The sequence below is a fragment of the Octopus bimaculoides genome, chromosome 3 (assembly GCF_046866305.1).
Source record: "Octopus bimaculoides isolate indiv1 chromosome 3, ASM4686630v1, whole genome shotgun sequence".
In the NCBI taxonomy this organism is placed as follows: domain Eukaryota; kingdom Metazoa; phylum Mollusca; class Cephalopoda; order Octopoda; family Octopodidae; genus Octopus; species Octopus bimaculoides.
In genome coordinates, this window is record NC_142930.1 from 136931984 (window position 1) to 136958719 (window position 26736).

Consider the following 26736-nt stretch of genomic DNA (forward strand, 5'->3'; position numbering starts at 1 on the left):
GGACTAAACGGTAGTAGTGTATTCCCTTATTGGGATTGTCACATTAAGTTGACAATATACTACAACTTTATCGCTCCACTACTGCTTAAATCTCTCTGAGAGATTTAGAAATATTATATTTCTAATTTTGCTGATCAGTGAATAAACTTCACTATGATTATATAAGTCTGCGAGAGGTAAACAGGCTTCTCTATCCAGCCGGCAAGCTACTTCCGGCTCGTCGTATTGATTTGAATTGCTTCTGCCTAGTTTAGTGAGTTGTTTCTGTCCTTTTTGTTGCTGTTTGGTGTGATTTTTGTCAAGTTTCAACTGTTGTACCTGTGGAATTGCGCCCTGCGGGGCAAAAATTTTCTTTTTTGCTGCTCTCTTTTAGAGAGATAGCAAACTACCATCGTGTAAAACGAAAACTTTTTCAATATGGATAACGAAATGACCTTTCTACTGTGTGATGAGGACTTTCCTCTTTTACAAGAAGAAATTTGTTCAATAATACACAAGTATTTCAAGTAGACCCAGAAGTAACCAAGGAAGAGAAAAAGGCCAGCAGTTTTTCTTCCGCCGTAGGCGGACAATTTGAAGCAATGGAGGTGATACCCGAACAGTGGTACAAGTACAGAAACCTAATAAGGAAAACAGACGACATAACAAGGTTAATACCGCCAAAGGAAACTATCCAAGAGTTGGCGGTAAGAACCGTTATCTACAAAGTGTACAATTGCAAAGAAAGGCGCATCATGATGATGAAAACGGATGCAATTGAAAAGTGTCTTGCCCCTGTGTGGGAAAAAATAAAATATGTCGGTAGAGGGCCTCGAAATGCTACAGTAGAGGCCCAATTCGAATCCGCAGAAATTGCGAAAGTAGTATCAACACAAACGTTGAAAACCGAAGAGGTAATGCTCTTACCCACATACCTGGGTCGGAGAACTGCGAAAATCACAATAGAAGACATTCCACCCGGGTATGACGTAAACTGGTTGGTAGAAGCTTTAATTTACGACGTGGAGGATCAAGTGGAAGTACTCACAATGAGAAGAAGGAACGCACTCAATTGGAAGGGGCAGGCGCTAGAGCTTATAGTTCTAGCGTCAAACGATACCCTCGAGACCAGACCAGACAGGATATTTATAGGGGAAGGTCTCAGTGCAAGAGTGTCGGTGGAGGGACGGAGGCCCAGATGTTTTAAATGTGGAGAAAAGGGCCACGTGCGCTCCGAATGTGTAAAAATAAAAAAACCAACCAAAAAAAAGAAGTCCCTCCCCAAAGGGAGAAAGAAATACCGGAGAAAACTGAACTTAAAAAAGATGACAAACAAGGAAAAACGAAAACACCGGAAGTCGTAATAGAAAAAGGAAAAAGTAAGGAAGAAGCGGAGTTTGAAGTTGCCAAAAACAAAAGGAAAAAACCCATTGGCCCAGACTCCCCTCCCCCTACAAGAAAAAAAGAAAAAACGCAAAACATACAAGAAAAAATACCCTCGTTCACTCCCAAATTGAAACCCGCTCCTAAACCCCCGCAAGAAAGAATTGTTTCGTACTCCATCAAAAACGAAGTATTACACGAACTAATAACAAAAAAAAACTATACGATAATGGGACCGATTGAAGGTAAACCGCCGCACATACGGTTGGCGAGAATAAGTGCCGAACACTACGAACAATTCAAACGGAGATATGCTGACGATATTTTTGATGTGAGTCAGCATGTCGTGAAAGAAAAAATTATTTTAAAACCAACGGCTACACCAGTCATAGAAGATACCGGAGGAGGGGACGATGCAAGTCGTGAAACCCCTCCTGCAAAGGTAATGTAAACTTTTTTTCATGGAAGTTAAGATAGGGTGTATAAATGTTCGTGGCCTGGGGTCCAAATGGAAGCAGACATGCCTCCTAGACGACCTCAGGTCGCGAAAGATAGATATATGTGTGGTGACTGAGTCCAAGCTGAACGGCCCACAGGCGTTCTCACCTCTTCTTAATGATTACGAGAAAGTTATTTCTCCGAGTCAAGGAGGGAGTGGGGGCGTTGTGGTACTGTTCAAAAAAAGCTTGGATGTACAGGTAAGTGCAGTCTTTCTAGACCCAGAAGGTAGGCTGGTCGTTCTGGATGTGACACACGCGAATAAGCAGTCTTTCAGGTTGGTAGCACTATATGCTCCGCAAGAAAATAGACAAACGGTTTTTTTTCGAGATTTGGAAAATTTCCTAGCGACGTCGAAAACTTTAGTTTTAACAGGAGACTTCAACGCTATTCTCAACGCGCAAGTGGATAGTGGTGGCTCAATCAATAGAAGGGAAAGCCCTGGCCTAAAAAGGCTACTAGCAAGCTATAAACTAGTAGACCGATATAGACTGGATGAACCGTTCGTTCCACAGTGGACGTGGTCTAATAACGACGGTTCACAGAGGTCTTACTTAGATAGGGTGATTATAAAAGACAGTGATAGGGATATAGTTAGTTGTCCACAATTTCACTGTACTTCCTACACGGATCACAAATTTGTGACATGTAGGATGCAGTTAGCTAAGTGTCATAGACAGGGACCCGGGTACTGGAAGATGAACAAGTCTATTTTGACTAGTAAAGTCTTCCGTGCTCGGGTGAAGGAATTAGTGCAGAGGGCATTATGCGGAGCCATCGTTAATAACAGATGGTGGTGCGCCCTCAAAAGAGCCATACGTTTAGAGTCTCTTAGATTTAGTAAAGAGCTAAGTTTAGAGAGAGCAAGAGTAGAAGGGAATCTAACTAAGGAATTAGAGGAGGCCATAGTATCAGGCTCTGCATCCAGAGTGTTGGCGGCGAGGTCGGTATTATTCCGTCACCTCCAAGCCAAACACGAAGGTAGTAGAGTCAGGGCTAAGTTACGCGCGGTAGGCAGAGAAGGTATTAATGTTGCCGGATGGGCCCGTCATGTGGAGAGTCGGAGAGGCAGAAATGCTTCTGTGCAGTCTTTAATTGACGAACAGGGGCGCCGGATCGAAGGACAGGAGGAGATGCAGAAGGCCTTTCATCAGCATTTCGCACGGTTGTTTGGGACGAACGAGACGTTGGACCATGGGGAGCCCTTAAGGGATGTCCTGGCTGACGGACCGCGACTCTCAGCAAGCGAAGTGGGGCGTTGTGAAGGGCCGATCACAGCTGCGGAGGTCAAAGAGGTACTGGCAGAGAGCGCGCGGGACAGGTCGCCGGGACTGGATGGTCTGCCCTACGAGTTTTATAGTACAATGCCGGACTTGTTCGGACACTTGCTGGCTGGCGTGTACACGAACTGGCAACAGAATGGGAGAATTCCCTGCTCTGTGAGTCGGGGAGTGGTAACGCTGGTCAGAAAAGACCCGAGCAAGGGGGACCATATCAGTAATTTCAGGCCCATGACTCTACTGAATGTAGAGTTAAAGATTTTGGCCAAGGTGCTAGCAAAAAGGTTGACGGCTGTCGCGGATAAGCTTGTCGGGAGGGCGCAAACATGTGCCATTCCTGGCAGGTCGATCCAGGACAATCTTCATCTCTTACGCTACACCTTAGACAGGGTGGGGAAAGTTTCCGGTAAAGGTGGGGCATTGGTCCATTTAGACCAAAGTAAGGCCTTCGATAGGGTTGATCATCGGTACCTGGCGGCAGTCCTTGAGGCGGCTGGGCTAGGCCCGGATTTCCGCGGTTGGATCAAGGCCATTTATGGTGGCATCAAATCCACGGTTCAGGTGAACGGTTACCTGTCGGAGCCGTTTGAGATCAGGCGTTCAGTCCGTCAAGGGTGCCCCCTGTCTCCGCTTCTGTATGTTCTGTCTCTCGAGCCATTGCTGCGGAGGTTGGAGAAGTTGGGAAGCACCACTAATGAAATCGGATGTGGTAAAGGTGTTTCGGCGTATGCGGATGACGTCACCATCACCGTATCCAAGATGACTCAGCTACCTCGCGTAGCAGAGGCAATCAGAAGATACGAGACGGTGGCAGGGGCAAAAGTTAACATGGACAAGTCTGTAGGTTTGCGGCTCGGCACCTGGAGCAGCAAGCCGATAACGTCCAGTGTTGTTGGACACTGGACGGATGGCCCTGTTAAGTTGCTCGGAGTTTGGTTTGGTCCGGACTCCCAGACGGAGAAAAATTGGAGCGAGGTGACGAACAGGGTAGAAGCGCTATCCCGGACTTGGTCTGGAAGGGCGCTGTCCCTGAAAGGAAGGGCGGAGGTGGTGCAGACGTTTATTGCGTCAGTTATCACCTACCGCCTCACCGTCGTCCCCTGCCCTGATTTGTGGCTAAACAAGCTGGTACCACCTGAAAAGCAAGATAGGGCTGGAGAGAAGACACCTGTCTAGAAGAGTATATGAGGAAAGATGGAAGGAAGTAGGAAGGAAGTTGCGAGTGAGCGGCCCTACTTAAAACTTTCCTGAAAAAATACAAAGGTGTAGACTGGTGTACCCTGGAATTAGGTGTAAACCATTGGTAATATTCCAAGTTTTATAGAAAAATTTTTAAATATATATATTTTTAAACGTATATTTTTTCAAAAAAAAGCTAAAAAGACTCACTAAATGACAATTCTTAAATGTTTGTAGTGTCCTGTATTGTCCAATCTATGTAAGATATTATTATCGTAATAAAGAGAATGGCAAGCTACTTCAAGCTGATGACGAGCAAAGACTCAGAAACATGTCCCTGAATGCTGGCTAGGCTGGGTGGAGGAGCTTGTCTCCCCCTCGCAGACTTAAGGACACAGTAATTGTGTCAAGGCCGACGGGAAGCGGTCCAGCTTCCTAGGGCTAAACGGCAGTAGTGTATTCCCTTATTGGGATTGTCACATTAAGTTGACAATATACTACAACTTTATCGCTCCACTACTGCTTAAATCTCTCTGAGAGATTTAGAAATATTATATTTCTTATATATATATATATATATATATATATATATATATATATATATAATACATACACCCCGCCATATTATATATATATATATATATATATATATATATATATATATATATATATATATATATCTATACTATAAAAGGCAAATTTTCTCTGTGTGTGTGTATGTTTAAAATTCATACATTTACACAATTCAAAATTTCTTCGATTAAACAATCGCAATTAATATTCTAAATACAATTTGTTAGGTCACTGTGTCATTTTTTCACTCTAAAAATTTCCTAATAACGAATATAATCCATAAAACTACATGAGTAAACATTTTCTCCCTAATAAAATCTAATTTCCTCTTTCTAATACAAATCCTTTCAACCCCTACTTTCTCTTTATGAACCTTTACGAAAAGTCCAACAACAAATACAAAAAGAAAGGAAGGAGAAAAAAATAAACTATTTCAGTATCAAATCACATTTCGATACTGTAATGACAGACAAACGAAGGAGAGTGAGAGTCAAATAAACAGACACACTACCAATCATACGTAAATACACACACATATATGTACCTATGATTACCAATGACCTCATTCTAATTGGCGGGAATTATAAGTTTACTTTCCATTTCTAACACCGTCCTTCACCATCGAGACATCTTTCTCAAATATGATCAACAAACATTTATTCCCTACAAACTGTGAGTTTTTTTTGAAAATCTTTTCATAAATCTTGAGATTAACACTCGCATCATTACCTACCTAACCCTAACAAACCCTAACCCTAACAAACCCTAACCCTAACAAACCCTAACCCTAACACTGTAGTGAAAATCGTACGGGTGTTAATCTGAAAATTTAACAATCTTTTTTAAAACACTTTTACTTACTAACATCTTTTTTATTTAGTGTGTGTGTTGCCCATATATATATACACTTAAGACTTAGTTGTGGGTTGGGAGTTTGATCGGCAGAGGTCATTATTATTATTATTTATTTATTATTAGGCATAACTACAGAGTTGTACCCCCCAGACTTTGGAAGGTCATAACTTTCAGAAAAATGAATATTTTTTAATGAAGTTTTCTATGCAACAGACTGCAGCAATTCACCACATTCCAGAAGCTGCTTTGAACATAATGTAAAACGGTGCATCATCATCTACTGCCCAATCTGATAGAATTCTGGCAGAACTGTGTAGCAACAGATCGCCAGCAATTGCTTCATCAGAAATTGCCGTCCTACCTCCTGCGAAAAGGAATTACCCTGCTATGTATAATCAAGGCAGTGCAAAAAGTTGTTTTGCACAAGCATTTGTATAGCCAATTAGACGGATGAAATTTACGTACACTTAATAATGTTACACAAAACAGCCTTCACACTTTCCCTATTAATTTCGTCTTTTGAATTATGAACATATTTACATCATAAGGGTTTTTTCATTGTAAGGCTTTCTTTTTTAGTTGATTTTCACCTAGCAAGACTTATCGTAGATGGTGTAATCAGTCACACCCGGACAACGTCGGGTTATACTGCTAGTATATATATATAAACATCATGATTATACACACACACATATGCATGTGTATACAAATACCTTTAGATGTAGATATTTTCTCCCTCCATTTCTCTATTCTTTCTCCATTCTCCTCCTCTCTATATAGAAACAAAATATTACCAACTTTAGAAATAAATGCTTTTAGTTGTCCTGTCCTTTACAAATGTTCTAAAACCTCTGGTACACTCTCCTATGTTAGCCCTCTGTTCCCCCTTCCATTATCTAACAATTAGGTTATACGGTTGGTATGTGCATTCCATTAGGTTCTAATGTTACCAGCTGTCCTTGGCATCTGACATTTATAGGGACTTTATTTCTTTATTTTAAAAAGAAATAGGTCAGAAATCTCATATGTACACCCGCCCAGAATGTGTGTGTATACAGTCTTTTCTAGAGTACATGCTCTAGGAAAGATTGTATCCTCTGCTCAAATTACTTTTTGTGAGAAACTCTTTAAATTGATTTATTTATCTAGATTTGAAATGTTATTTTCATTTGATAATGTATTGATTAATAATTTTTACACTTTTAATTAAATAAGTTACAAAACTGAAACAAATGTAAATACAGTGAGCTAATATTTGATTGAATAAAATTTGTACCCGAGTTAAACATTTTTTTGGAGTCTAATATTTTCACCTTCACAGGTGGTGGATGGCAGGATCAGTTGAGTAACAAATTGTGTAACATGCCGTTTTACATTCTGAGTTAAAATCTACACATACTTGTAACCCATTCTGTCCCATCAGGCATTCCCCACATTTCATTCACTGGCATCCAACCCTCCATCACTCCTCTATCTATGGTTACTACATGGTAGCTGTAATCACTTGGAAGTAGTATTGGCACATATTAAATCCTCTTGTCTCCTTTCTTTGCAATCTTCCTTGTTGGAGCCACTTCTGTCCCTTTTTCTCATTATCCTCCTTTCCCCATCAACACTGTTTTCATCAGTTACCTCCTTCCTCTGTCTTCAGTTATCTCTTTCCTCTACCCTACTTTATTTAACACTTCACACATCTCAGTACCTTCTCGTATCTTCCACCATATCCCACTCTCTATAACTACCCTTGTGTGCCACTACATCTCCCTCCTCACCACTCCTACACCTTGCACATTATACACCTACTTTTTGATCTATTCTACCTGAGCCACTTCGGTCTCTTACCCTATCCACTCTCCATACTAATATTTCTTGGCAAGCGAAAGCGAAATTGTGATGGCACCTGTGCCCAGCGTCGCCTTTCTGGCACTTGTGCCCGCGGCATGTGTAAGGACTTTCGAGCGAGATTGTTGCCAGTGCCCCTGGACTGGCTATTGTGCGGGTGGCACATAAAATACACCATTTTGAGCGTGGCTGTTGCCAGTACCGCCTAACTGGCCTTCGTGCCGGTGGCATGTAAAAAGCACCCACTACACTCTCTGAGTGGTTAGCATTAGGAAGGGCATCCAGCTGTAGAAACTCTGCCAAATCAGATTGGAGCCTGGTGTAGCCATCTGGTTTCACCAGTCCTCAGTCAAATCATTCAACCCATGCTAGCATGGAAAGCGGACGTTAAATGACGACGATGATGATGTATCTTCACTCTTGTTCACCTCTGCCCCATCTCTGACTATCTGTTACTCTCTCTTTACCTCCTTCTGTACCCTCTCTTATGCTCACCTTGTACATTGAAAGTTTGCTATGGTACTCCGTCACGACCATCTTTATCTTCTTCCCAACTGTTTCCACCCACCCTTATATAATGTAGAGTAGCCATGTATCTCTTTTATAGTAATACACCTCTGTCTATCCTTCTGTCACGCCTTTCAATAGCCTTTCAATACTAGGCATAAAGCCACCTCCTTCTCTCAAATACTCTCTGTCCCGCTTAATAGCAGGAGCTGTTTCCTTTTCCTATTTCCATATTCTTTTTCTGTCTTGCAAGTGGTTAGTGTTTATGAAAGCATCCAACCATAGAAATCATGCCAAAGCAGACAATAGAGTTTGGTGCAGCCCTGTGTCTCACTGCATCCTGGCAAACCATCCAACACATGCCAGGATGGAAAACAAATGTTAAATGATGATAATGTGTGTGTGTGTGTGTGTGTGTGTGTGTGTGCGCGTGTGTGTATGATGGACTTCAGTTCAGTTTCCATTAATGAAATCCATTTGCCAGGCTTCAGTCAGCCCAGAGCTACAGTAAAAGATATTTTCTCAAGATGCCATGCACTGGGACTGAACCTGGAACCAAGTGGTTGGGAAACAAGCTTCTTAACTAAGTAGGCATATTGTGAAACATGCTGTATATTATTTAGTTTCTCCTTCTTAAATCACCAGTAATATATTCAGGTTAACTCATTCTTTTACAAATGTTGGTCTTGTGCTTCTAATTAGTGTTTTGGCAATGTTACCATTATCTAATTGAAATGTTTATTTTTCTTTCAGATTGACTTGAATTATTCTCTTGAAGATCAGGAACCATTTGATATTATAATACACAAAATTACAGATGTGTTGAGTCGAGCAGATGAGGGAAGTGAAAAGGACCAGTTGTATGCAAATAATTTCAAGGTAAGACGGTAGTTTTTGATAAATGCCTCTCAATGTCTATTAGAAACTGTTGTATCACATGTTTGACATACAATATAACGGAATAATAATAATGTCCTTGCAAATTATTCTACTCAAGATACTGGTCATATGCAACTCTTGGCTTTACACTGCTCTGAAGGCTCTCTGCATATGTCCATTTATATTGTGGCACAATCCATTAGGAGCTTACCAATAGGGGTGTTCTACTTCAACACTACAGAAACAAACATAGACTTGCAAGAGAGAATGATTTTGAGCTCTAATCTTCATTTAAAATCAGGATCTATTGAATTTCCAGCACTAATTTTCTGTTTTAATGCTGGTAGCAGACTGGCAGAATTAATTGGGAATTCTATTGAGTGTCTTATAATATTTAGTTTTGTATTTCTACATTATGAAATTAAATATAATTTGTCATGGTTTTTCTTCCTCCTGGTGTTGGTAAAGTAAATACTAGAACTATACTAAGGTGAATTAGTCAGCTAGCTTCTTCCTCTATAAAAGTTGATTTTGTGCTAAGACGACACAGGCATAGCAGAGACACAGGTATGGGTTGTGGTAGAGAAGACCCCTTCCCAATCATGTAGTTTTGGGTTCAGTCCCATTGCATGGCACTTTGGGCAAGTGTCTTCTACTATAGCCCTGGGTGAGTGAATTTGGTAGACAAAAATTATAAGAAGCCTATTATGTGTGTATGTCTGATATTGTATTTCCCTTGTCACTCATTACTTGAAAACAGTGGCATCAGTAACCGTGTCATTTCCTCTACAAAATCATGTCCTGATTTCTTGACATTCTTAACAAGTATGTTTCAATGTTGTTTGTCTCCAGTTTTTCACGTAAGTCAATCAAGGCTGTTTGTTGTTTGATAGACTGGGAAATTATAACCTTATTTTGGAATGGGTGATGTGTGAGGAAGAGTATCTGACAGTAGTAACTTTACCCCAACATACTCTGGTCTGATCCATGTAAGCATGGAAAAGTAGATGTGAAAATGATTATGATGAAAGAATCAATAAATAAATATATAATCTCTCCAGTCCTGACTTTTCATTCTATATTAAATATCGTATGAGGCTTCCAAATTGAAAGTGCACATAGAGATGCTTATTGTGCCCAAAACTATTGCTGAGAGATTGAGGTTTGCTGACCTATTGTTCCAACTGCTATTTGGACTTGTAAGATTTTAGAGAACACCTTTGCCTCTGCAACTGTCTTTATAAATATTTCTCTCCCACATGACAAAACCAATTGCATGGATCTGAATGCTGAAACTCTGTACCCCATCACATATTCATATTTAAGAAGCAGATATCCAAACCTTTGGGTGATATCCAAGTAATGTCCAGACCTTGGGGTCTTGGGGTTCTTGACTTCTACCCCAACCAAACTATATTGCATTAACATGAGTAAATCTGTTAGTTAATCTCAAATCATCCCTGATAAAAGCAGACCTATGTTTAATGCTGTCCCAGTTGTGACCATCCTGTCGTTTTTTTTTCCAGCCATAGAATATCTAGGACTGCATTATATGTCCTTCATATCTTTAACACATTGTGCAATTTGAGAAGGATTTGGTTACTTTTTCTAACAGGGCCAGTGACAATGTAGAGATTCCTATGTTGGTTCATCTACTCCAGCTGTTAGATTAATTGCTCTCTTGGTTTTTAAAACAAAATTTTTTTAGATGAATGATGGAATGACTTTTTGGTTTGCTAATTTTATCTCTTTTGGACAGAAAATTTTTTTTTAAGAGTGTGTTCTCTGTTCATCATCAAGTGTTTGTTTGTTGTATTTATGTTGATCTTTGAACTGGGACTGAACCCCTAAGAGTTTAGTTCATCCAGGTTACCAATTTACTTAGCCACTAACTCTTGGTCTTCTGTGTCGAATATACATTTTCCCACATTCCTCACAGTGGGAAACTTAATCTTAGATTGTACAAAGGATTCCTGTTTTCACTCTATACACATTCTGCAGTTTTGACATTTCTGTTTTATTTCTTATGTTGTATGATCCTAATCTTTAGGGATCATCCTGTGTAATCTGAAATGTTTTCAGTTATTTCAAGAAACAAAACAAAACTATACAAAATATAAAAACTTGTTACAAGGAGTAACCTTTGAAAAACTATCTTTAGTCAATCAGCAAAATATGTCTAGATTTGTATAGAAGTGTTTTTTTTTTAGATGACCTGTTAAACCAGTCTAGCTGCTGTCTCTCATGGTGGTAAATAGGTTTTTATATCTAATAATTGACTCATAATCTCGCACTAAAGACAGTACACTGTGTTTTGAGCAGCAATCATTAGAAAAGAAAAAAAAACATTGATGCCAGTATTTTACATTGTTACTGCTGCTAATGTGTCGCTGATATTGTGTATCACCAAGTCAGACTCAATTAAGCAGATTTATAATCAAAAGAGTTCCAACCATGACAAATTTTAAAACCTTGTTAACTCAATGAGGGAGTATCTATAAACTTAATCAGCTTGTTAGAAATGGCAGCCAAACCATTGTATTTTCAGGTTGACATCACTCACGAATAGCTTTAAACTGAAGGTTAATCCTTTGATGATTGCTTAAATTTATCAGTGGATTATTTATTGAAAATTTTTTTCTTCATATGTTACTTTAATGAATATAAAGCAGAAAAGGCTATGGTGAAGAAGATACTAACATTTCAAATGGGTTTGTAACAGCTGTGATCATCTTGCCTTTTTGTATGTTCAGGTTTCTATTCTTACTCCTATCTTCCTTTTTTTTTTTTTTTTTGAAGGCAGTGAAGTGTGAATTGAGGAAGGTTTGGTTGCTTATTATTGTAAGATGAGCAACAATGGAGATGTTTCCTTGTTGGTTTGTCATTGTCATGTTAGTTTTCTTAATTCACTGTGTACTAGTGAATATGGCTGGTAATTTCTCCATTAGTGTCAATTTCATTACCATGCTATCTATGTTGTGTTGTGTATTGGTCAGATTACCTATTTGGTGGCTTATGTACTAACAATGACAGTGTGTTGTGTTTATGACTAAGTCTAGCTCTAAGTAGGTACAACAGAGTAGTATAACATTCAGCTGTAAGCAGTGACACCAGCACTATGTCCATCAACTTGCTTTGCTGTGTTCATTTCATCTTTGCACAAAAGCTAGTTCAATGTTTTATTTAGGGTTAAATTTATTGTGAATCTACTTAGTGTTACAGAAACAGGACTCATGAGACACTCTTACAGATCATTGAACTTTGGAAAACTTTAGTTTCTTTTTTCTCCCTCTTACTGGAATTCTTTTATTGGCTGTGAGATTCATATCCTTTCCCCACCTCCCCGCATTCATTAAATCATCTACCTTAGTTCCGTTATTTGCTGCCAAGCCTCAGAGATAAAATTTTCATATATTATTTAAATGCTAAAAGGACTTCTAAATCATCTTGTAAACACACGCACACACACACACATGCATGTATACATGGCTGTGTGATAGAGAAGTTCACTTCACAACCATGTGGTTTCAGAGTTGGTCCCACTGTGTGACATCTTTGGCAAATGTCTTCTGCTGTAGCTTCAGATCAACCAATGCAGAAACTGTATTGAAACCTGTTAGATATGTGTGGGTGATTGTGTTTGACTGCATGCATGTGTATGTGTGTTAATATCTATGTATATTTGAAGTGACACTTTTAAACTAGCAGCAATGATATTCATGTTCCTCAAAAGTATCCAGCAGCTTCACAGTTTGTTTGAAGTTTTGAAATAAAATATCTTGAAAAACCAGTAAAAAAGGTTGGCATTAAGAAGGGCATCCAGCAGTAGAGTAGTCCCTCTACAAGCATTACCTAATCCATACCAGCATAGAAATAAAGCAAACACAAAAATAATGATGATAATGATGGTATATGTCCTCACAAACACACAAAATTTCCTTTATATATGTGCAGGTATGGCTGTATGGTAAGAAGTTTGCTTCCTGCCCACATGGTCCCAGGTTCAGTCCTACTGCATAGCATCTTGAGCAAGTGTCTTCTACTATAGCTGACCAAAGCCTTGTGAGTGGATGTGGTAGACGGAAACTGAAAGAAGCCTGTCGTATATATATATATATATATATATATATATATATATATATATATATATATATATATATATATATATATATGTGTGTGTGTGTTTGTCCCCCACCACCACTTGACAACTGGTGCTGGTGTATTTACATCCCTGTAACTTAGTGGTTTGGCAAAAGAGACCCATAGAAAATGTATGAGGCTTATAAAAAGTAGGTCCTGGGATTGATACATTCAGCTTGAAAATTCCTCAAGGCGGTGCCCCAGCATGACCACAGTCTAATGGCTGAAACAAGTAAAAGATAATATATAAGTGACACTTTTCAAACTAGCAACAATTTTTATCATGTATTTATACGTGCATATGTGTTTGTGTGGCTTGTATAAAGTGGTAATTTTAAACAGTGGTTCACTCTTATTGTGTTCTTTGTTTAGTTTCTCTTGTCTGTCAATTTGATATTTGTTTACTATTTGTGCACAGTTGTTAAAATTGTTGTTGTTAATCTGAATGTGAAAGAAGCACATTGGTCAACTGGAAATGTCAACAGCAAGAACAACAAACAGTCTACATATTCTTATCAGGCTGAAGCCATAAGTTTCATTTTCTTCATTATCATTAGTACTTACATATTAATATCCTGTCAGGTTGGGCTTATCCTCACTTAGATGCTTTCTTATCACACTAGAGTCTTCATCCTGTCATCACTGGCTTCATTATTATTGTTGTTGTTATCATTGTTATCTCAGTCTTCGTTTTCATCCTCTGCCTCCTCCTCACCATCATCGTTATTAACTGACATTATTGCGTTAAGTCCAGTAATCGTTGGCATACCATCATCGTTATAGCATCAATACCATGCTCGTCAGCTACAGCATCATTATTGTTAATACTTACATCCCTGTACCACCCTATACCTCCCACCTCATCATCATTACCACTACATCAAGAATATCAGTAGATGCACTCATATGCCATGTCTTGAATACCTTTGACCAGATATCTGCTCGATCATGGCTGACTTGGCGTTACACTGCAACAACAATCCACAAGAGGAGTCGAACTCATCATTGCAAGTGAACAAAGTGAAACACTCATTAATTTTACACTATTTTCACTGCTTATATTATAGAAGATAATAACCTATGAAATTTTAAAAAGTATTATAATGAATACAATGCTTCTTTAATATTACTTCCACTCATAAGGTGGTGAGCAGAATCATTAGCACACCTAGCAAAATGCTTAATGGCATTTCATCCATCTTTATGTTCTGGGTTCAAATACCACTGGAGTTGACTTTGCCTTTCATCCTTTTGGGGTCAATAAAATAGTTGGCTGGGGTCAATTTAATTGACTTGGCTGTCCTCTCCCGAAATTGCTGGCCTTGTTTCAAAATTTGAAACTAATATTGCTTCCACTCATAAGGGCCTAATACTCCTTTTTAAATCAATTTGCTGAAGGAGAAATGCCAGAACTTAGTGAAGTAGTTGTTGTGAATAGCTGTTGTTGAGGTGCAGCTTGAACTTTTGTGTGTTGACATCTATTGGAAAGATGTGTGCAGAATGGAAATTCCAAATGGATGCAGAATTTAGATAGCTCTTGAAGAAACAACCATTAACACCCAATTTGTAACTGCTGTCTTGACCCTTTGACACTAGCTCACCTGTGACACCTTCTAGTTTTATTATACAAACTTCTTGTTTAAAATGGTCTCAGTTAAAATCTTCCTTAAAAATTTCATGTTAATTTATATTCCAGACACCTAAACATTTTACTAAATTCTTTGTTACCTTAAAAATTAATTGAAATAAAGGCAGTGTAGTTCAACAGAAATATGTTAACAAAAGGGTTCAGAAATATGTTAACAAAAGGGTCTTCCATGGAACTCTGAGGTTCACAGTTACTAAGATTATTATTATTTATGTTTTAATGGTCTAGTTACAGGAGGAAGAGTGGTGTTCATGGCACTTGCTCTATTCTCTGAGGTAGGAAGGAAAACATTGTTCTCAGACTAGAGATCTAGCTCAAATACCTCCAGTAGGGCAGGCTCCTTTAAAGATATCCAAGGACCAGTTTCCATGTCATTACATAGTTGAATGACAAATCTTACTTTGGTTACTTTTCCTCACAGGTGAAGCAGAACTAGGCACTGCAAGTCAGTGAAATATTTGTTAATGTTGCTTTGCCGTAACTGCATACAATGATGAGTTATTCCTCAATCATGTCATACCTCGTTAGAACTTGATGATCCAGGCCGTTTGAATGGTAAGTTTGTTGGCCACAGACACAAGATAATACCAATGACTTGCCCTTTCTCATATTGTACTCACAACCAGCTGGTATATATATATATATATATATATATATATATATAGGGTAGGCCAGGCCAGTCACCTTGTCCAGTAAATTTACCAGAGGGCAGCATTTCCCTTTCTACTTTTACATTCCTCTTCAATCTGTGAAAAAGCTGAAGGCTTAGTCAGAGAAGACAATCCATGTTCTCAGTCCCCATTGTCTTGTTCACCACCATCACTACCACCTTTACCACAGTATCCCCCCTACCTTACATATGAGCCACTCTTGTAATTCCTTCATTTCATTTATGCTCCATCTCTCCACTTCATTTTGTACGTTTTCTTCAAGCGTGCTCTCATACATACACAAATGCGCACACACACTTTCTATCTCATCTCTATTTTATTCCACTCTTTCAATCAGTCTATATTCATTTCCTGTCTCTCCAACATCTCTTGTTTTCTTTCCTTCCCTCTTCTTCTTCATCTATATTTCTTCTCTCTACTCAGTGTTTTCATTTTTACTCCAAGTTTTCTCCTTATCTACTCCCTCTCCACTTTGTTTCATATTTGATTTAGTCTCCTGCCATTTATTTTCTTTAAGCCACACCTACTTTTCATACTAGTTTAATTCTTAATACTTTTCCCTGCCTTTAATTTGAAATTCTCCCCAGTAACTTTCTGCCCCAGCTGTTATTTTCTTCTCTTTCTCTTCTTTCCCCCTTTCTTTTTCTTCTTTCTCTTTTCGTATGCATAAGTCATTACACTTACACACCAAATTTTTTCTTCAAATATATAAACTATATACTCAAATCAAAACATTCACATACAAATTTGCCAAAAATAAAATGTCATAAAATTTCTTTTGTATGCTGTAAAACCAGTTTTTCTTACTAGATAATCTGTTTTATATTTCTGACTATAATAATAATAATAATAATAATAATAATAATATATGGATAAAACAAAAGAAATGAAGATTATAAGGCAAGAAGGAGATAAGGAAGTAAACAATATATTAAAAAGTGAAATACAGGGTGGAAGAAGCATAGAAAAATAAATGAAACAATATCAATGAGTGTGTACCCTGAAAATAAATATGTGAAATGAAAAGGGATTGGAAAAGCTCTAGCATTTTGATTATGCCTTTTGTGAAAGAAATGTAAAGTAGTAAGAGGAGAAAAAGAAATAGGAATTATATCAAATTTATATGATTACATTGCTGGTTTGATGTAAAAAGGAATTGGGACAGTAGAACTGGAAGTGGAGACACAATTTGGGTTAGAGTGAGAGTAAGTGAGGAGAAAAGTGAGTAGAGTGCAAAAAAAAAAAAAATACAGGTTATGCTAAGAAAGGAAAGAGAGAGAGAGAGTGAGAGCATGTGAGAGAGCATATGATTGTTGTTTTTGTGTAGTATAATGTAATATGGTTATCTCTATAGGTATTAAAAGTATTTAATATGTATTAGACATATATAGCTTATGCATTGCAGTTGCTTGATCAACTAACTGGCCCCCCTCGCCAGAAAATTTCATGTCTTGTGTCTAGAGCAGAAAAAGATTATCTTGTAGCTTTGAGATTTTGATGAGGTGACTGTTAATTTAGAATGATATTTTAGAGTTGGTGTGAGAAGCCAGATCTTACCAGTCTGAACATAAAACAGGTTGAATATTTTGACTGGATATGGCTGGCTTAAATGTGTATGAACTGCCATACTACATGTCAGTGAAACATGGGCCATGACTGCTGAGGACATGCGTAAGCTTGCAAGAAATGAAGCCAGTATGCTCCGATGGATGTGTAATGTCAGTGTGCATACTCAACAGAGTGTAAGTACCTTGAGAGAAAAGTTGGACCTAAGAAGCATCAGACGTGGTGTGCAAGAGAGACGATTGCGCTGGTATGGACATGTGGCAAGAATGGATGAGGATAGCTGTGTGAAAAAGTGCCACACCCTAGCGGTTGAGGGAACCTGTGGAAGAGATAGACTCAGGAAGACCTGGGATGAGGTGGTGAAGCACGACCTTCGAACTTTAGGCCACACTGAGGCAATGACTAGTGACCGGAACCTTTGGAAATATGCAGTACGCGAGAAGACCCGGCAAACCAAGTGAGAGCATAATCTGTGGCCTCTGCTAGAAGTGTAGCCAGCTCACTTATTTGTATCTTCACTTCATTAGACACTAAACTCTGCTTGCGAAGACCTGTTGAGGCAAGTGAATTTGAAATCGAAATTGAACCAAATTCGACGACTGGCACCCATGCCAACCTCTCCTTCATTGGACATTAAACTCTGCTTGCAAAGACTTGTTGGGGCAAGTGAAATCGAAATCGTAATTGAACCATATTCGATGACTGGCACCTGTGCCAGTGGAGCACTAACAGCACCATCCGAGCGTGATCATTGCCAGAGCAACTGTCTGGCTTCCGTGCAGGTGGCCCGTAAATAGCACGATTTGAGCGTGATCGTTACCAGTGTCACCTTACTGGCACTTGTGCCGGTGGCACGTTAGACAATCATTCGAGCGACGTCGTTGCCAGTGCCACTGGACTGGCTCCTCTGCAGGTGGCATGTAAAAAATACCATTTTGAGTGTGGCTGTTGCCAGTACCGCGTGATTAGCCCTCGTGCCAGTGGCACATAAAAGCACCCACTACACTCTCAGAGTGGTTGGCGTTAGGAAGGACATCCAGCTTTAGAAACTCTGCTAGATCAGATTGGAGCCTGGTACAGCCTTCTGGCTTGCCAGTCCTCAGTCAAATCGTCCAACCCATTCTAGCATGGAAACTGGACGTTAAACGATGATGAAGATGATGATGATGATGATATATATGTGTCTGTTTAGCATATGTTTTGACTGGTTTGATTCCCATTGTCACCAAATGTTTTGATTCTGGGAGATATACACAACTCCTCCACTATACTGGATTTAAGCTAGTCTGAACTATGCACATCCAGAAACAAAACATCTGTTGACAGTCAGAGAATGAATCCATCAAAAAGTAGTGTAAATGTAAGCATTCTAAAATGAGGTTAATGGTTCTTTTTATTGTGTTTCATTTGTGTTACTTTATTGTTGTCTTGTCAGTTGATGTGCATTTCTCATATCTATCTTATTAGTCTGGGCTGCAATTTGGTAGAATCATTAGGGTATTGTCATGATGCCTAAGGTATTTAGTTAGAGCGCATTACATACTAAGTTCAAACCACACCTAGGTCAACTTTGCCTTCCATCTTTCTGGGGCTAGTAAAATAGTACAGTCAGTTGATTTAACAATCTTATAGGACATCCTGGATATGAATGGAACTATGAAAGAAAAGAATGTCCCCAAAGAACAAATAAAAGATAGGAATGCAAATGTAAATGCCTCTAAGTCCTTGTATAGGAAGTAAGTCTACCACAGGTAACATTCTGAGATGGTGTAGTACCTATGCCTGACAGCTAGGCATACTGACGTAATATAGAATAAAGTGTTCTGCTTAGAAACACAATAAAATATTTGTAGTCAATTTGAACTCATAGTCTATGATTAGGCAGTCAAATCCTTGTCTGCTTAGCCACATCTATCTCTATTCCTTCTATCAACCCACTGCCCTATTATTTGTGGTTGATGTTTAGTGTTGGTTAAACCTAATTAAGCAGATCTATCATCAGTGGCCTTCAAACTGTAACTCTTTTAAAGACAATTGTTTATGATTTGTCCCTAGCAAGATATTAAACTTCATTCACTGATGAGGCTCTAGCATCATACACCTTAGTCATCACTACTTCTGTGACTGCTCTGGTTCAGGGTGACAATACTTGTTCAGGGTCCCAGTTAGAGGTCAAATAACAGAAGATGGTTCTGTGGCTAAGGCACACAAGATTCAGAGGAGGGCTGGCCGTTAGGCATGTGGCATACAGGTCTATAATTATGTAGGCATCCTGATATCACTTAAACCAATCACTTTGCCTCAGGGTTAAATTGGCCTGTGCCCTCAAGAGTAATCTTGGGAGAGCAAGAGACTAACAGAAAGTAATAAAAAAAACCCATTACTGCCTCTCTGACAAGAATTATTAACCTGCAAACTTTGGCATAGTGGTCTAAGCCTGCTGATACTTGTAGATGGGAGAAGCTATGATTGAGAGAGATGTAGCTGCTATTTCCTGCTAGTTGAGTAGCCTGTTTGAGATACTCTTATTTATGAGCTACTTAATTCTTTTCCACATTCTAAAATTAAGTTCCATAAGGTCATTAGGTTGGAAACCCAACCAAGGTCTCTTTGTGCCTTGATGACCATTTCTGAATAATCTGAGCTTTTGAAACTCTGTTCAATTATTAATTAACAAGTAAATCATTAAGTAAACATTCTACTAACTTGTATGTTTATTAGAGAAGAAATACTGACACATGTACTCTACAACTGACAAGAAGGGATCATTCCATCTTGTGAGTTGGAGATGGAGCGAAAGCTTGTTTTATCTATTTACTGGCACTCCTTTAATGGTACTCTTTAAAGGTTAGCACTATTGTGAGAGGGTGCTTAGATGCCCCTCTGGAAGATACTTAGATACTTAGCTAAGTATCCACCAGAATTGGCCCTGGCCATGACTAACTTAATTGAACCACTTGGGATATGTATAGCTTTCAGCCTCTTTTGTTACTCAAAATTTGGCTCTGATATCTCATGGAAAATTTTGTTATTTTTAACTTGTTAGTTTCTGGGTGTGGGTGCCTTTCTTTCATTTCTTTTGTTTTTAGTTATTGTATATTTGTTACTCATCTCTTTGGGATTTTGGGATAACTGTTGTGATGTGTGTGTTATTGAGGATAGAAGTGATGGGACATGAGGGCGAGTATAGAAAAGGGCAGGTATTTATAATGAAAAAAAAAAAAAGGATATATAAGTAAATGAACAAAGCAGAGCGGCTAGACTTTCAGGTTTCTTTCCATTTTGTTTTTAACTACTTGTTCTTAGCTAGGACGTTTTCTTTCTTGCTCTCCCCCATCAGCCCCTCTCTTGTGAGAGGGTGAGGGTTTATGAATAATGTTTTCCTGCCACCTGCTACCTCTTTAAGTGTTTATATATATATATAGTGGTATTGATAGTGTGTCTGTGTATTTATATACTGTCATGTGATTGTATGCCTGTGAGACTATTCATATGTGTCTGCCTGTGTTTATGCCTGTTTATGTATGTGCATGTAAGTGTTACTGTGTACATGCATGTGTGAGTTATGTTACTCAGACAAAATAATTCTTATTAAATTACTATGTACGTCTTGTTTATATGTAGATATATCTGTCACTGTCTATCTTTGCTTGCATATATTCATGCATGTTACTTTTCTTTACTTACTTGAATTCTTCCTCTGGGCAAGAAGCAGCTTTCTTACAAACACACTAAGTTCCACCCCTGGAATTTAGATAGGAAAAAGGATGAGTGTTTCACGTTGAACTTTGCAAAAGTCTTGTATATTTTTTTTCCTGCTTCACTTAGAGATTGTATTTGTAAAGTACATGGTCATTTCTTTACTTGAAAACCCTAGCCCTTCAACATTGCCACTTAGACATTTTACTAACATAGCTGAGTGCACTTGTTGTCATAAGTATAAATGTGAATATGTAATTTAGATATAGAAATTGAAGGTTTTAAAGCATATATGTACTACCTTTCTTACTGATTTTAGTTGGAATTTCATAGCTATCTCCTTCATCTGAATTGCAAAACCATAACCTTTGAAATATGATTTGAAGTATGTTTACCAAAAGACCAAGGGTGGATTTGATAGATAGAAACTGAAAGAAACCTGTTGCATGTATATATATATATATATATATATATATATATATATATATATGTATATGTGTGTGTGTGTGTGTGTGTGTGTGTGTGTGTGTGTGTGTTAGATTGTAGAAATTGTAATTTGATAATTCCTCTGATATACATTCAAGCTATATACTGGGGTACTGACTGTATGGTGAGAAACAGCCACAAGTGCAGCATTAAATTTATAGTTCAGGTAGGAGTTCACCAAGGCTTAGTACTCAGTCCTCTTGGATAGTTCTTCTGGCCATAATGGTGAATTTAAAACTCTCTGCCCTTGGGAACTACTATAAACTGATGACCTTGTTCTTATAGTGGAATCTGTAGTAGAATTGGGAAAGAAATTGTAGGTTTGGAAGCAATATCTGGAATCAGAGGGCCTTAATGTCAACTTAGCATAAATCAAAGGCTTAATACACAAAAAACAGATAGAACTCTGCTTACCTGCCTTCTTATTCTACAAGGCTTTGAAGGCCTAAAGTGAGCTGACAAGTAACTGGGAGACATGCTAGCAACAACACTGCTCAAACATTGTGATTTTTAAAACAGTTGGAGTATATATGAACAAATGCACACATATATGATTGGCCTCTATTTCAGTCTCTGTCAACAAGATCCACTCATAAGGCTTTGATTAGCTGTAGGTGCTACGCAGTGGGACTGAACCTGAAATTATGTGGTTAGGAAGCAAACTTCACAACCACAGGGTAATACCTACTCCTAATATCTAATATATGTGTGTATGTGTGTGTGTGTGTGTGCATATATATATATATATATATATATATATATATATATATATATATATATATATATATATATGTATGTATATATATATATATATGTATGTATATATATATATATATATATATATAAACACTTATGTGTGAATAATGTATGCATCATGGCACGAGGTGCATGCATGGTGCAAGGCACATGTATGGTTTTGTGGTAAGAAGTTTGCTTCCCAACAATCTTGTGTGTCTGTGTATTTTTGTATGTCTTTCAACATAGAAGTAACATAACAAAGACACTGAAACAAGACTTTCACTATAATGGCAGGGTGTTGAGAGAGAAATTCAGTGAGAGAGAGAGAGAGCGTGTGTGTGTGTTTGTGTGTGTGTGTGTGTGTGTGTGTGTGTGTGTGTGTGTGTGTGTGTGTGTGTGTGAGAAAGATAGAATTAAAATTTGTTTCAAGAAAAAGCAGGTTGTTGTTGAGAGAGAAATACAGAGGGAGAGAGAGATTGTGTGTGTGAAAGATAGATAGGTAGTGTTGTCACTATAGTAACTAACAAGACTTTCACTATATAACACTCTACTCTTAAAAGAAGGTACATGTATGATTAACATATATTTTTGCTGGCCGTGTAGTGATGAGTAAAGACCTAGTACACTATTAAAATGTTCAGCATTGTAACCACTATGCTTAACCCACAAGATAACCAAAAGGTGGCGAGCTGGCAAAAACGTTAGCACGTCGGGTGAAATGCTTAGCAGTATTTCGTCTGCTGCTACGTTCTGAGTTCAAATTCCGCTGAGGTTAACTTTGCCTTTCATCCTTTTGGGGTCGATAAATTAAGTACCATTTACGCACCGGGGTTGATGCAATCGACTTAATCCCTTTGCCTGTCCTTGTTTGTCCCCTCTTTGTTCAGCCCCTTGTGAGCAATAAAGAAATAAGATAACCAAAAACACTTTTAAAACTTTATAGCTTGGCAAAGCCAGTAACTGCCAAAACACTGAAGACACTGTCAGCTTCTTCCTTGTAATATACACTCACATAATAAATCTCTTTTTCAGTTTAAGATTTGCTCTCTCTCTCTCTCTCTCTCTCTCTCTCTCTCTCATATACACAGCACACAGAGGCATTGGTTGATGACAGTCAAGGGGTTTGTTTTTCCCATGTGTCCGGCACAAGCACAATGTATATTCATAAATGTGGGGTTACTATCCCATCTCTCCATTATACTGTCAATGGTGCTAATTGTATTGGCAGAGTGGTGTGGTAGTGGTTTCAACAATGGACTTATGTGTTTTTTGGGACAATAACTTTTTTAACTGGTCATGTTTGGCGGTATTATTGTGATCTCATATCTCTTCCTGGTCTGAAAGAGGCTTGGTACAGGGAAAATGGAGCAAAGAGACTTTATTGTTGTCAGGATAGTTTGAGTAATGGTGGGTTATTCTTCTTAATGGGAAAGAAGGAGGCAGCAGTCATGGGATCAGTTGTGCATGATTTTAGTGAAGGGATAATAACAAGGATGATTATTGTTTCTAATATAGGCACAAGGTCTGAAATTTAGGGGGAGTTGGTGAGTCGACTATATCAACACCAGAGCTTAACTGGTGCTTATTTTATTGACCTGAAAAGGATGTAAGTCAGAATTGGGCTCGGCAGAATTTGAACTTACAATGTAAAGCTTGATGGAATTCCACAAAGTATTTTGCCCGGCATTCTAATGATTCTGCCAGCTCATCACCTTAACCCTTTTGTTTCCGTGTTTATATTGAGGTGCTCTGTGTTTCTTTCAATTAATTTTAAATATCACAAAGAATTTAGTAAAATAACTTGGTTATCATGAAACTGGTGTTAGGAACATAAATTGCAACTAAGATTTGTTGGAAGATTTTAATTCAAAACTTATGCAAACAAGACATTTGTACAGAGCCAGAGGCAGTTTCAGCCAGGTTGGTATCGAATGTGTTAATGAAGATAATAATAATAATAATAATAATAATAATAATGATAATAATCCTTTTCTCTTCTGCTATAGGCACAAGGCCTGAAATTTTGGAGAAGGGTCATTTGATCACATTGACCCCAGTACATAACATACTTATTTCATTGACTGCAAAAAGATGGAAAGCAAAGTTGGCTTTGGCAGAATTTGAACTCAGAAAGTAAAGACAAAGGAAATATTGCTAAGCATCTTGTCTGGCGTGTTAACTATTCTGGCAGCTCACCTCCTTAATAATAATTTTGTATTATTAATTGTTGTTATCCATTGATTAGGTGTTTTTCATCAGAATTATTTTGCTTTGGTTTTACATATCTATTTTGATTTCTCTGTTGTAGAATTTTATTCGAAATCATCCCGAGTGCACCTTAGTGGACCCATTAGAGAATGTATGTCGATTACTTAATCGTTATGAACAATACTTGCAAGTACAGAAGTTGGAACTCTCTAGTAATGGTGAGTATAAAAATTTCCATAATTGTTCTCAAGATAGATGAGTGATCAATTAGTTTTGTTTTTTTAATCACAAGTTAGTCTGGATTGTTTAAACCAGGGGTTGGTTCTCAACCATTTTCTATCTGTTGATCCCCTTGGAGTACTATTTTATTCTGGTGGACCCCCATAGCCAATCTATATTTAAAAACTAGTCATATAGGAACTTCTTTCAAAATTCCTATGTGAAAGAAACTTAGCTGTTTCTTGCAATACATACATCTAAAGCAAAAGTTTTTTAAAGGCTCTTAAAATACTATTGTGGATCCTCAATTTACTCTTTTGTTGTGTAAACCCCTCACAATCTTATAATGGACCCTCAAGGGCCATATCCACTGGCCAAGGACATTCCAGCTGTAACCAGCATTTTTTTTTCTGCTGTGTGTTGTTCTTCCTTTTCTTAAAACAGTGGCATGTGATACAAATGTGATACTTCAGTGGTTGCATCAGCGGAGAAAGTAGCAACAGTGTTTCTTCAAATTTTTTATAGTCTCAGGGTACAAAGTGATCCTCTTTTATACTTCTTTATCTTTTACTTGTTTCAGTCATTAGACTGCAACCATGCTGGGGCACTGCCTTGAATATTTAGCCAAATGAATCGAACCTGGTACTTATTTTATTGGACCCTTTTGCCGAACTGCTAGATAGACATAAAAGCACCAGCATCTGTTCTCAAATGGTGGTGGACAGACAAAAAAAAAGACACGTGCACACACACACACACACACACACACACACACACACACACACACACACACACACACACACACACACACGATGAGCTTCTTTCAGTTTCTGACTACCAAATCCACTTGGTCAGCCTGAGGCTATAGTAGAATGCACTTGCCCAAGGCACCACACAATGGGACTGAACCTGGAACCATGTGATTGGGAGGCAATCTGAGGTAGTCAGTGTGATAGGATAGTTAAGCTGACACTAGTCTTAGATAAATCAACAGTTACATATGTCTATGCATATGCTTCACAATCTGGATTGGCAGATGATCAGAAAGACCACTTCTGTGAGGTCATTTTACAAACTTCCTTGATGATGAATGACTGAAGGGTTAAATTTTAGTGTGTTTTAGTGTATCTTTTTTCTCAGTGACAAAAAAAAAAAAAAAAAGACCCCCCCCCTATCACCACCACCACTGAATTCTTGAAAAAATATGAACGTAATGGGGTAAGAATTTGCCTAGTTTTGTACCTTGGGAAAGTCATTATACTAATAATAAACCGCACACTGGTTCTATTTCACTTTTTTATTATTTATTTGTCAATTGGTTAACTATTTAACCACTTAACTAATCAGTCGGTTAGGTTTGTCAAAGTCCTTTCATTGCTATTCGCAACTCCATTAATGACATGCCATCATAAATGGTGGCAAAAATGCTTTAACAACCTAAATGATTGATTGATGAATTGATCAATTAATCAGACAATTGATTAGTTAAGAAGAAAAATGCTTTTCCTACAGTCAGTTATACAACAGATCACATTTTAAATTATAACATTTAGATACAAAATAACAGAATAAACAAAGCTGAAAACGGAAAAGAAAAAATGTGGGGTGTAAAGCAACTGTTGATGGAGGAGAAGGGACAGTGGGCTACACACACTGGAACAAATGATGTACTGAACTGCACCCTGCACTAATGACCATGATGGCATTGCTGCAGAGAATGGCCAGTGATACTTGCTGCAGCAGTCACTCCATCTCGAGATGCTCATTTCTCAGATGGGCCATTGTTATATCACAATTTTGCAGAAGAAATTGGTAGTATAGGGTCTGAGAATATATGATGTCTTAATGGCAAGCGACACAAACTGATAGCAACCGGTTCAGTCCCCTGTAATTAGTTAAGTAGTTAAATAGTTAACCAATTGACAAATAAATAATGAAGAAGTGAAATAGAACCAGTACATGTGTTTATTATTAACATAATGACCCTCTCAAAACCCAACAGAATATGTTTAAAGACACCTGTTCTCATCAAGAATCTTACAAACTAAATACAAAAATGAAATTTGTCAAGTGCTGTCAATCTTTAAGATGCTGTGCAGTTTGTTCTAACATGAGATAAGCCTTTAGCATCCAGATTACGCTGTCAAATGTAATGCTTATTCATTCACATTGTTTCAAATTAATCATATATTATCTTGTAGCATTGAGATTTCAATGATGTGATTGTTAATTTTAGAATGACATACGGTAGGTGTGAAAATCCAGATCTGACCAATATGAACATAAAAAAAAAAAAAAGATAGAAAATTTGGGTTGGATACAGCTGTTGAAGTGCTACATCTGACCGGTGCTAATGTATAGATGTGAGTCTTGGACAATAAGAAAA

General features: G+C 38.0%; 1 protein-coding gene and 1 long non-coding RNA gene across 2 annotated transcripts in view; one reads left to right on the forward strand and one right to left on the reverse strand.

Annotated features, from left to right (window-relative positions):
- Nucleotides 1-26736, reverse strand: part of LOC106874910 (inositol-tetrakisphosphate 1-kinase) — a 90756-nt gene that overhangs the window by 42168 nt on the left and 21852 nt on the right. The window lies entirely within an intron of this gene.
- LOC149136739 (uncharacterized) lies at nt 5430-26736 on the forward strand. The gene is made up of 3 exons (XR_016241216.1): nt 5430-5564; nt 8850-8975; nt 24232-26736. It is a non-coding gene; the product is annotated as an uncharacterized LOC149136739 (long non-coding RNA).